Here is a 13,092-nt window from a genome sequence, read left to right on the forward strand (position 1 = left end):
ATTCATGGTGCCACCTTTGATGGTGCCACCATCGATTGAGAATGAGATTTTCAAGTAATTAGCGCCAAAACCTTAGATGGCTCATGAGTCGAAAAACGCCCCATGGCTCATGGGGAGCTATGGCACTAAAATTCAGTGGCATCGAAATTAATGGTGCCAGCATTAATGGTCGAACTCACGACCATTGTTGAGAGTGGAACCCATGACCTTTGGTGTTAATTAAGGCAAAGTTAATTAAGCGCTCGAACCCACGATCTTTGGTGGGAGTGGGTTCGTTGGTAGGAGTGGTGGCTTTCGCCTTCATACTCTTTAGCCTATGCTAAAGTGACTGTCAATTTTTTTCTTTGGTAGAAGCAGTGGGATCATGGATGAAGTCGATGTAAAAGGTCAAACATAAAGTCTTCAAGAATATTGCGTGAATCAGTATAGCAGCTCCATCTGAGTCTATTTATTTTCGTAATACGATCAATCACCCTTTTTTCCTTACCGCCAAGCAATAGCGGTACGGGACGCATTTCCCTCTGGCATTCCTGTACATATTCGGAATACAGGCGCACACCTTGGCTCCTCGACGGCACTTTGGGCTGTCAGCGTCCGGACAAGTTGCCTCTGGATAGAAGTCTGTCCGTTGACAGCGCGTTATGCGCTGTGTTGGCATGCATCCTAGAATGGGAGAACACGAAAACAGTTGCAAAAGGCACTGGCCCACACCGCTATCCTCAAGCATGGTAATAAATAATTTGTTTTGAATTACAGCAATTATTTTGTATTTCGAATAGGGCTCAAATGAGTCAACTGATGTTTTTACGTTCAGTGGGTGTGTCACGCAGTGTATTATTTCGAGATGTTTACTTTTGCTAACAGTACTTACACAATTCAAACAGTGATGATGAAGTACACGGTGACTTTCTCGTGCGATTACTTTTTATGGAATTTGCTCTGAAAAATATTCCAAACTGCTGGAGACCACTCTTATACTTATCACTCATGTATATACATATGCAGTGTTTATGCTCGTGCTATACAGTATCGTTTTCCTAAAATGTCTGGTGCTTTATTTCATTGTGAAAATCTTTAATTGTTGCTATCTTCCTATTTTCTCCTTAATAGTGATTTGTTTTAGCTGCAATTTCGAAATATTGGTCCTGTAGTAGGCAATATTTTCATTTTGTAAGAATTCTTAAATGACAAGAAACATACGCGTCGTGAAAACCACGTACAATATCTCTGCAAAGTCATCAAATTGCAAATATCACGTCGAAGTCATGTTCTCCACGTACTTCGAACAGCTACGCTTACAAATATTAATATAAACGACACCAGCTTTATAATGCGCAAGCATGACAACGCGTCATCCTTTCTTTTAAACTATGTCCCTGTCGCGTTAGTGCTCTTGTTTTTTTGCTATGATGCCAACTGGCCCAGCTGACGCTGCTTGTGAAAGAGGAATCGCTAAATCTCGAAATTGTTTACTGAAAAGCGGCAGCACGAGCGTATATTTTGACCCGCAATGTTAAGTATAGCAATCGGCGTATTTGCTCGATTTCTTTGGAAAAAAAAAAAAAAACGAAATGATGAGCCACTGTCGCAAGCGTGCACCTCTATATCACAGAAGAAAACATCTCTGGACACGTGGAGAAGTTTTCGCTACCTGTCGGCAATTTCAGAGAGAAAGTAAAATGACAGTCGAAAAGCTGGCAGGTGTATCTGAAGGCAAGCATCCGGTTTCCTACCCTGTACAGGTGAAGGGGTAAGGGGAGACAGAAAGATCGATGGAACGAAAAGCAGGGAAGGGAACATTAAATTGGGGTAAAGTGTAGCGACACACCAGGACATGGACACAAGAAAGAATGACAGACACGATGTGTGTATGTCTTCCTTCTTGTGCTTATATTAGAGTGTGCTAGATTTGCGGAGTGGGTCCAGCGGACGCCTTGGCAAGCTCCGAGGGTGAAGCAAGAAACGTGGAAGTTGTGGCGGCGCTGCCGTCGCCTTATTCTGAATTTCTGGCCAATAAACGTTGGCACCGGGTGTTTCGGCAGCACTCATTGGCTGAGGCGAGCTGACGGGCTGAGTAGCTGTCGTCTGCTCGATGCACCGTCCTTGTTGCGTCGTTTGCATTCTTTCCGCCGCTGTTTTTCTATTTTATTTACAAAAGATCGGTGGGGAATAACACTAGTGTTGCCGCCACCGAGTATCCGCCTGTAAAAGCTCCAGGCAGCTGCGGTAGGCTCTCCGACGCGACAAGTGTCCGGCCGGCGCGCGGGGCCGCTCATTCGGGAGAAAGCGACGGTGGCGCCGCCAACTTAACATGTGCTATTGTCAAGCATGTGCTATTGTCAAGTGACGGTGGCGCCGCCACTCCCCCAATCTAGTACACTCTACTTATACTCTAGTGCTGCGCTAAACTTCATTTTTATTCACTATGACCGATCAGCGAGCCTACTGTTGGAAACGCAAGAGCGAGGTAACGACTAGACACGCGAAGAAGTTGACACAAACAAGTGCTCATTCCTGCGCTCTAGTTTTTACAATAATGAAATAACAACTAGTACAACTATCCATCGTATTGCAACAAGCCCACTTCGCCAACCTCGTCGGAGAAGGGAAGCACACGCACTGAGAGAGAAAGAAAGAGAGCGAAAGAAAGAATACAGATACACAGGCACACACATGCAACTAACAGTCAACTAACGAGGCACAAAACGATGCCGATGCCTAAAGTTGCAATGCTGGAACGAACTTTCAGTAGAAGTAAAGCACGGGTAACCGCTAGACGCTGCCACAGTTTTCCGCACATTACTTCAAGTATGCATGCTCCGAGTGCTTTCGTGCTTAAATTTTTCTATTAAAACCGCTGCGTTTACGTTTTTAATGGAACAGGCTATTGACTAATTATTACTTATTAATTTATTATCTGAAGTTCCCGAACGTTGGTCAAATTATGATACCTGCTATTGCTATCATTTGGTCTATCCAAATTTATCGCTTTGCCTCTGATACAGTTTCTTAATACTCAAAATTAAAGAAATAAATACAGATGCAAGAGATTCAATGCAATCTCTTAATCAGAATCACGCGGAGCTTTCTTGATTTAACGACGTAGCAGCAGTAGCGGATGACATGAGCACAGCCTCGTCGCCTGTAGCTGTTAGCCGCCTGTGCCACGAGCAGATGGCTATGTACACTGCTTGCCGTGGAAAGAATGTTGACAGGTTTGCACAGGGAGGTAGGCGACACATATCTGAATACATTTAAGGCTTCTATACACCCGTTAGGTCATGGTAACACAAACCCATCCATGGGTATTGGCCAAGAATAGGCACATACCTCAGTCGCACATACCCAGACGCACGAACACAGTGAGTCATGTTTCTGGGTTCGGGCGCATACCCAGCGGCCCAAATTCTCTATTCATGCACATACCCCATCACGCACGAAATCGCCATCAAGGCAGCAACCAGGAGCAAGTTGTTCTATTTGTAGGGCACACACCCAGCGCCCCAAGTTGTTGTCGACTCGGCCAGTCATCAGCAGCCAACACCCGCTAAGTTTGGGGAAAATGTGAAGGAAATTTAGCTCGAAAACAATCCTCGCTGAAACATCGTCTGTCCATTATTGCAAACTACTTGCCGAGGCGGCTTAGCTGCTATAGCTTTCTGATGCAACGCATGAAGTCGTTGGTTCGACTCCCGGCCGTAGGTGACCGCATTTCGATGGAGGCGAAATGCAAGAAAGCTTGTGTCTAGGCGGTAAAATTTTATCCAGAGTCCTTCAAACTACGGCGTTCTTCATAACCCACTGTGCAGTTTCAGGACGTTAAACCCCCGAATTTACTTGCTACTAAACTTAAACAACACGAGAAACATCATGGGCATTTCTCTGAAGTCTCCTTCACAGTCCTTTTTTTTAATACGATTAGCATTCTTCTGGAACTTCACCCAGTTTTCGGTATGTCTGTCCGTATGTCTGTCCTCGGCTAACGTCTTTCCCGCCAACTTGGGTTGCTGGGTATAGTCAACAGTCTAATGGGGAGAGCATCGGACTGATGTGCTGAGGGTACCGGGATCGAAATCAACCGGCGGACCAACTTGGGTCGCTGAGATTGTGCCACTGGGTGTGTGCCACTCTTCAATGAACCTCTTTGGGTAACTAGAACTTGGGTAACTATATAATTGCCAATATTTATGTGCCGATTCACAGGGAACCTCCATCACGCCAACTTGGGTCACTTGCAACTAGGACGCATGGGAGTTCTCATTACCCGTTGGAAAAGAGCTTGCTTTCTATTGAGCACTTCCTAGCACTGGGTATGTGCCAGTGGTAATGGCGCATAACCTGTACACTACTTGCACCACTTACACGCCCATGATCGGATAGATTGCTAATGACTTTAATGTAGCCAGTCATCTCCAAACGACGGATACGCAGCCAATCGTTTTAGGTGGTTTCTGCACATATCTGCAGGGTCCGCCTGGAAGAAAATGTTACACGAGTGTTTACGTGGATTTTTTCTTCTTCTTCCTGGGGTTTTACGTGCCAAAACCAGTTCTGATTATGAGGCACGCCGTAGTGGAGGGCTCCGGATTGATTTTGACCACCTGGGGTTCTTTAACGTGCACTACAACGCAAGCACACGGGCATTTTTGCATTTCGCCTCCATCGAAATACGGCCGCCGCGGCCGGGATTCGATTCCGCGACCTCGTGCTCAGCAGCGCAACGCCTTAGCTGACTGAGCCACGCCGGCGGGTTGTTTACGTGCAATAGGATGTCCTCACTTGGGTATCTAGAGACTGTGTACAAAACCAAGATAGTCTGAAACGTGTGCCCTGTGTCGTTTGATGGCATAAACAGGGACAGAGATAATGAAGATACGAATGTGGGGTAATGTTTAACTAGAAATGCTTCCGTTTGGTTACCCTTCAAATGGGAAGGGTAACGTGTAGAAAAAATAGAGCCTGATGAACAAGATCCGCTTAAAAGCGATAAAAACAAAAAAGAAAAAGAAAAACGATTTGGCAAACCACTCACTACGTCGAACTATACAGCTTCGCCGCAATAACGTTACTCGAAGGTGCTTGTAAGCGTCATAAGGCGGTAATGTCCAAGATGGCTAATCGGCTGGAATGTGGCTATGAGCCATAAAGGCCAGACAACATGGAGTACGGTATACGCGTCGGATAACGTCTCCGAGTCTGCACGCGTGTGACCAAGGCAAGGGCGTCACGATACACGCATTAGTGCACGTTTCAATGTGCGTAGCACAGTGCTGCTAGATCACACTCAGAGGAAACGTTCGTGTTCGGGTTTGAGAAAAGTTTACTCTTAACTTCATTATGAATCTTTTTTTTTATTCATGTATATGAGACAGGTACATATATTTAAATTGAGAAACACGCCGCCTGTCCGTGTACAAATGCAGTAGTTCACCTGTGCCGGAAGTTTACATGCCGGCCACGAGGTGTCTACGCACAGGCTGCCACTTCCGTCGCGTACGCTCAAAATCAGGCATTGCCTTCCGTGCGTCTCCCCTAGCGTAGACGCGAAGGACAAGCACACACGTCTTCGCAGACGTGTCACGCGTAGCCAGGCGCGCACGATTACCACCGTGTAATTGGGCCTTAACACATATCCCTCGGGGTGTCCGTACTCGGTCTCGCAGATACACGCCATATCTGCGCTTTCCAAAATACTCGGGACTTATTGCCGTACTCTTGACAGCTATGATGAGCGACTAAGTGAGTGAACAGCGAAAGGATAACAAATTGGTGACTACACTCGATGACGACACCGCTGCCGCGGCTTCTGCAACTTAGGTAAATATCGTTTTTCTAAGCAGATGGACAGCTAATTACTTCGGAACAAATGTTTACACTTCCAAAAGGGCAGTGCAACAGTGCACATGTGTCTAATTTGATGTTACAATTTATAATCTGGCCTGCGCTCAGTCATGCTCTTCGTACTTTTACTGAGTACGCTTATCAAATTATCCCAACGAAAAGTGTCATTTTGCAACGGGCATCTTTGGTTTACTTTACCTTTCCTAAGTAATAGTAGGATGTGCTATTGGCAATGTACATTCCAAAATGAAGAATGACCGTGGAACAGAAATCAAGCTGCGAAAGGAGACTAACCTTTAACGCCAGGAGAAAGGACACACAGTCCGGCTGCGATAATCAGAAGCTGAGCAATATTCATTCTTCATTAATACGTTTCCACCTAGCAACAAAAATACATCAAGTCAATGTCACTCATTCCATGAATTAGACGTGACGTCTCAATAATTGCGGATCCAATTAACGTGTATTATTCATCAATATTCAGGCATGCGCCAGACGTGAAGAGCGCGTGGTCTTTCAATAAATGTAAGGCTCAGGCAAAATATTTATGTGTATAATAATCCGCAGTTGCCTAAAATTTTGCCCTCGTTGCTTTCCTCTATGTCGTGAAATGTTCACTGAGAGAGAAAGAAAAAGGGCCACCAGTGCTGACTTCGCCAGCAAGTTGCCGGCTACGGTACTCACAAAATTGTCACGTAGTAGTGGCGGTGCGAAGGAAGGTAAAAGTGATGCGTCGTAGAGCAATTAACTGATGCAGTTTATTGGGCGAACTTGTGCCCACATAGACAACAGAAACACACTCGGTGGTGTTGGAAACAGGAAGCTTGAACTTCGGGTGTCGAATCCAGCCCGGGCGCACACTCGTTCTTTACATGCCCCAAGAACCTCGGAGCATGAGCGTCAAGCTTATCGGACGGGGGCCCGTCTATCGAATTTTTCAGGCCGCAATAACAGTATGATATCGCTAGCGCATCGTTGCACTCCAACAAAAACGCGATAACAAAGCGGCGCCGAATTATGGGCGGGCAGAAACTAGGAGGGCACGTCGCAATATCGTTGCAGCTGATGATTTATCTTTCTGGACTTTATTGCCGGCATGTGGACAGTCGTACTGGGTGACAACATTCGTAAGTCTGTCTGTAATCGCATTTGCACATGCGACAATGATATCTAAAGGAAATGAAATTATTGTCTTCGTAGTAAATTGCTGGAGGCTGCTCGTCTTCTTCTTTCTGGTGTTTTACGTGCGAAAACCAGTTCTGATTATGAGGCATGCCGTAGTGGAGGGCTTCGGATCAATTTTGACCACCTGGGGTTCTTTAACGTGCACTAGAACGCAAGCACACGGGCGTTTTTGCATTTCGCCTCCATCTAAATGTGGCCGCCGCGGCCGGGATTCGATCCCGCGACCTCGTGCTCAGCAGCACAACGCTTTAGCTGACTGAGCCACCCCGGCGGCTTGGAGGCTGTTCGTACATCCTAGTTGCGATTTTAAGTTCAGCACTTACGTTCTGATGTTTGTATATGCACTAAATTCCTCTATTGTCAATCATATACGTTAACGAGCCTTTACCGAGGATATTGCATGAGGAAGTGTTGTGAAAGATCATCTAAATGGGCACGAAAATGCTAGAGGGTACCTGTCCGGTACCTGTCCGGTCCCTGTCCTGTACTAAGTCCGTGGGCAGAATTAAGGCAACTACCAGACAAATCTATGCATTATACTTGAATTCTTGAGCAGCATCGGCGCTGTGATAGGCTCATCAGCCTATGGAGTTTCTTCACCTTCTTTCTATCAGATTTACCTGAGCCCCACATAACTGCCTAGACCGGTATAACAGTCAGAGCACGCTGACTGTACATTTTCTACGTGCGCATCGTTGAATGAATTCACTGTATAGCCACTGCACCGTCTTCCTGATTGTCACAAAAGCTATTAAATAAAATCTGTCGTCTGCCCCTTACTTTTTTGAGCCAAACATTTTTCAACATCACTTTCTGACAAAAAGCGCTGGTGTAAGGCCACACATGAAAATTCTATACAAAGCGTAAGATGACCTGCACCTCCTGTGTAACATCTCGGAAACGGAAATTCGGGCTCGCATGATGTACCAGGTGTTTCAGCGAACACTCCTAAAATTTTTTTAAAGGTTGCCTGTGGCAGATAGCACAATTGTAGTTCACGAGCTGGTCTATTCGAAGAGGCGGACATTACTTGCACAAAGAACTAAAATGCATATACGAATAATTAACAAAAATTCACTAATTACGTTTTTAACTAATTACCTTATGGTACGTATTGCAATTTACAAATTCTAGCCGCGGAGTTCCCAAGGCCGATCAACTTGGGACGAACTGTCAGGATGATACCAGTTTCGATATATTAATTCTCGAACTTTGCGGAGAAACGCATTGGCGTAATAGTTAATTGGGTGCATCAATACAATGTCGATAGCCGATCTTTTGAGTGCCGGTAGCCGCCAGTCTGTACATGCAGAACTTGAAATGTTTAGGTCCTGCCATGTCGAGATTTACAAGAAATGTGCAGTACTTGCCTGGCTAACGCGACTAATACAGACAGAGGCACCGTGAACGGCTAGGGCTTACAGTGGAACTAAATAGTACCCCAACCAAAATGAGAGCACCTGTATGTTTATGACAATGCAACACAATGCAAAAGAGAATAAGCTGCGACCGAGCGCTTATGCATTATGAAAAGAAAATCAGCTTTACTGACTATTATTCAGTAAAAAAAAAACGGATAAATCGGCAAATTTGACCGTTTTGACTGCATGGGGCTAGTCGGGACTCGGGATATTTGCTTAAAACTTGGGACTGTCCATGCTACATGTGGGGGGTTTGGCAAACCTAATGGCATATTGTCCACTAGAGAAGCTGATTATTGCCCCATGTACGCGAATAAGTACTACAGTTTGAGGTAACGAGCCAGTATGATTGGAAGGGTGAGTTTAGGCAAGCGAATTTGATTTTAAAATTTGCTTTCGAGTATTTACAAGCAATCCAAGTGAGCTGTAATATATTACCTGAATTGTGATGCTCCGCGAGGCAGTGAGAACTTTATCAACGATACGTAGTTAAATGGAAAGATCGCAAATGTGTTTTTTCTTTCTCCTTTCTCGTTTATTCTTGCAATAAACTATCGCGCACAAGACAAGGTCTTGAAGCTCGCCTGTGGCGTGCGAGTTGCTAATGGCTTAGCGAAGAAAAAAACAATAGGCCAGTGGAAATAAAAGCCAGGCGAAGGGTTCTGCCAGACGCAGTTGTATAGTTGTTCTTGCTTACAGCTTACAAAAGAACACATTTTCAACTGCGCTAGACAAACTCCTTGCGAGATATCATTATGAAGAAAAGTTTGTCGACGTGTCTTAATAACTTCAGTCAATCATAAGATGGTCGACCAATTGGTTGATCCGATGGAAATGCGTCATTACCACCGTTGGCATTCCTCCTCTAACTCTGCAGCGAAACGAGCCTTACGGGCTTCCTTCTGATTCGGCCTGTCATAGCCGTTACTTCGCCTCGGTATACCTTCGGTGACATTGCATACCACTCGTTCATGGCACTCCATCTATTTTAAACTAGTGGAATGAATGGAACCGACAGTAGAATGAACATATGTGCACGACTCCCGAGTGGTACCACGGCCGCTCGATGAAAACGCACATGTGCGGCCTGCCGTATGCGGCGGAGACGGCGTAGCTCGCCTAGTGTTCCGGGCCGCGACTTTCCAATTGCTAGAAGATACAGTGCTCGACCGCTGGCGCCACGCTGAGTCGCTTCTGGGCCACCGCAGTGGCGCCACCGGTAGGGGAGAGCTGGGAGAGCAGCCGGAGGTTCTTTATTCTATGCGGAGGTATTTGCTGGCGCTGAGCCGTGCTCCCTCAAGGGCTGCAGAAGATAGCGCCAACCTTTCCTTTCCCAAACGAACCACTTAGTAGGTATTTGCGGCGGATCGTGGCGTGACAGCGCAGCTCGTGTGCTCCCGCCGGCATTTAAAGGGCGGCAAGCAAGTTCTTATTATGTTAATCATATTAGTAAGCGTGACTATCGAATGTACCAGGTCGGCGATGTTTCCACTAAAACATAGCTACTGTTCGTTTGTAACTAAAGTGGTTGCTTACGCTAGTTCGGATTGTCCGCGTCTTTTTGTTTCCGCTTTTGTTGCCGCTGCGCTGTACACCCTCGAAGATGTTCCTTTATGCGACAGTTATTTCTTCAACAGCACAGCGGCTTGTTGACAAGTGCGCTTGTATTTACTGAAGCATTGTGTTTTTCACTCTAAAAAAACGAATACATTAAGACGTTGAGAACAACGGGGTTATAACTGCTTTATTGTCCGTGTAGGAAAAAAAAAAACTAAAAACTCTACATGTTGTAGTAATCACAGGCGCAATACTTTCCTAGAGAGAGGCGCTTGGGCCCGGCGTACAAGTCGCTCAACTGAGAGGTTAACATTTCCTGCCCAGTTTGCAAGAAACGATCTCAAGAGCTTTCTCAGGAAAACTTTGCACCCTTCCATGGCGTGGCCCCTCGCTCCGCAAGTCAGCTCCCGGCATTGCAACGGGTGCGGAAGAAGTGCTGACGATAGGAGGTCGCAAATTTCGCCACTTTTCACTTCTGGTAATTTAATTACCCTCTTAATAAAGACGCATATGAGCTTGCAAATGCCAATAATATCCATCTTAGGGTATCTGCGGTTGTCGTTGCTAATATTCTCGATTAGCCCGTACAGCGCGTCGTTTGAAGCTCCAGCTGAGCTTTACAAGCCTTGCTCTGCACCTGTGTCAAAGGCAATTACAAAAGAGGGGAATGAGTAATATGCATTTCATACTGTCAGTACGTCATACTGGTTATTTAGCGCACTCGAAACACAAGGTTCAAACACCAAGGAGGTGACAAATGTTGTTGGAAGAAAGCACTGCGTCTTTGCCACCTCCTTGTCTATTTAACCATTTTGTTGCAAGTGCGCTAAGTAACCAGAAATGACTAAATTCCAAGTAGCCCAAAATCACCACCCTCTGAAGTGATATATCAGTACATAATCTAAAGAGGATCCAGATTTTTTTTAGCAAGAACCGCGCCCATCACAAACGAAGTGCCGAAACGTGGCTCATTGTGATATTTATTTATTTATTTATTTATTTATTTATTTATTTATTTATTTATTTATTTATTGCAAAGGAGGCGCCCTTACCTTTTCTTTCCAAGCACGCACTATAGGTAGCCAGCCAAATAAGCAATTGGAGCTAGTTCTATGTCAGCCCGCGTCTCAGCCCGGCTACCCAAGAATTCAAGTTCGCTGGACAGCTCGATCGCAGCAAGAAGCGCGACCTTCGCTTGAAGGCGGCGCGTTGTTTTCTTAGATTCTTCTGTCATTTTTTCAAACTCGAGAGAAGTTTGGCATGATGCATTCGGCAAATTACGTAATTTCACCACAGGCTTCAACCACTGGTTCGGTGTTATTGCATTACGGTTTCATTACTGTCAGACGGTAAGCCGTTTTCACTAACAACAGGCTGTTGAAGCAACAGTGCCCGCGCATTTTGCCCGTGACTGCGTATCATCTATTCTTTTCAAGCACTGCCGCTTCTATCTTGGAGCTGGCGTGGTCCTCGTGCTCATGTAGCTGGGATAACCGGGGAACACTGTCGGCACCGCAGTTGGCAAAAGCACCCTCAACTTGGCGGTCGCCTTGAAGTCGCGCTCTGTAAAATGCAGAGCACACACCAATGACCTGTCATTTGACTGCCATATTGTTCCTTGTCTGCCAGGTCCCTCCCGGGAAATGTTTCGCAGGCATGCTGCCCTGCGTCGCTAGGGAACTCGTGGTAGCGGATTTCGGGGTCCTTCGAAGAATTCGTCGTACACAGCGGCACGCAACAGTAGCGCGGCATTGTGCCGCAAGAATAAAAGATCACGCAAGCGTAGACTGTCTTGAGTAACACTAAACGGTAATGATGCACGCGGATAAAAACAACCACAGAGCTGCCCGCACTTTTGAATGCTTGCTCCTTTCCGCCAGCGCCTCGCGCGGGCTCTTTCTGACAACTACCGCCCTCCTCGCGAAAAGCGGCGACAACTGTAAATTCCACTTCCACATTCTCGCCCATTGAAGGCGGCGCGACGCGGCAGGCCTCACCTGTGCGTCATCAAGCGATCGTGGTGGTAGGCCAGTGTAGGCTCCCTTATGAAAGCAGACAGCTAGCGCCACCTTTTGCAGAAAGCGCAAACATCGAAACATTGAGAACGAAGTGCGCTCACTTGATGGCAGCACCGACCGACATGTGAAGTGTGGAGGGAAACGGACAAGTTTTAAACTGGCACATTGCTCATAAAACTATGCAGACGTTCAGAAATGTCAAGTTGCAATGTATTGAATTAAAGGAACGATGACCCGAAATTTGGGAGCTTTAGTTATGCATCGCATGCTAAACCGTACGCGTCCCACAGCAAGATGGCAAAATTTGAGTGCATCTCTCTCCGCCTTTCACATTTTGTTCCTCCTTTTCTCTCTTCTATTTGATTTATTTTTATGTCGCAGTTGAACTGTAAAACAGTCAAGCGACACTGAGCGTTGACGAAATGAATTATGAATTGGCACCCCTGGAAATAGGTGCCTCCAGGAGCAGAAGCCGATTTCAAAGGTCATGTGCTCACTGAGTGAGTGAGTGAAATAACTTTTATTGGGGGTCCGGCGAGGACGCGAACTCGTCGCGCACCCGGATAGTCACACGTCGGGACGGGCAGGTCTAGCCCACCGGCCCGGTCGCGGGCACGCCGGACAGTCAGGATTTGCTTGTCTAGAGCGGGGCTACGCAGAAGCGAGTCCCACTCATCCTTGCTGAACTTGGGGTATCTCGACCCGCACGCCCAGAGCATGTGTGCTAGAGTGGAGGTCTGCCTGCAGGACGGGCAGGCGTCGTCGCGATATACGTCAGGGTAAACTTCGTGCAGAACGGCCAGGCACGGATATGTGCTGGTTTGTAAAAGTCTAAGCGAAATAGCTTGCGCCCTATTCAATTTGGGGTGAGGGGGTGGAAAGACCCTTCTGGACATGTAGAAGAATTTTGTTACCTCGTTGTGATTAGCGGGAGCATCCCTGTGGCCGTAGGGGGGAGGGGTGTCGGCTCTCCTTACAGAGGAAGCGCGGTCGGTGAGGTCGCGCGCAGCCTCGTGAGCAGACTCATTGAGGTTCGGAGTAGCACCCTCGACCGACCCAACGTGAGCGGG

The 13,092-nt window shown here is 46.6% G+C and overlaps 1 long non-coding RNA gene across 1 annotated transcript; it reads right to left on the reverse strand.

Moving 5' to 3' along the window:
- Positions 1-431: 431 nt before the first annotated feature.
- On the reverse strand, positions 432-9,005 carry LOC119448294 (uncharacterized). Its single transcript, XR_005191033.2, has 3 exons — positions 8,886-9,005; positions 6,136-6,220; positions 432-663 (listed from the first exon to the last, which is right to left on the reverse strand). It is a non-coding gene; the product is annotated as an uncharacterized LOC119448294 (long non-coding RNA).
- Positions 9,006-13,092: the final 4,087 nt, after the last annotated feature.

Source organism: Dermacentor silvarum, chromosome 4 (assembly GCF_013339745.2).
Source record: "Dermacentor silvarum isolate Dsil-2018 chromosome 4, BIME_Dsil_1.4, whole genome shotgun sequence".
Lineage (NCBI taxonomy): Eukaryota > Metazoa > Arthropoda > Arachnida > Ixodida > Ixodidae > Dermacentor > Dermacentor silvarum.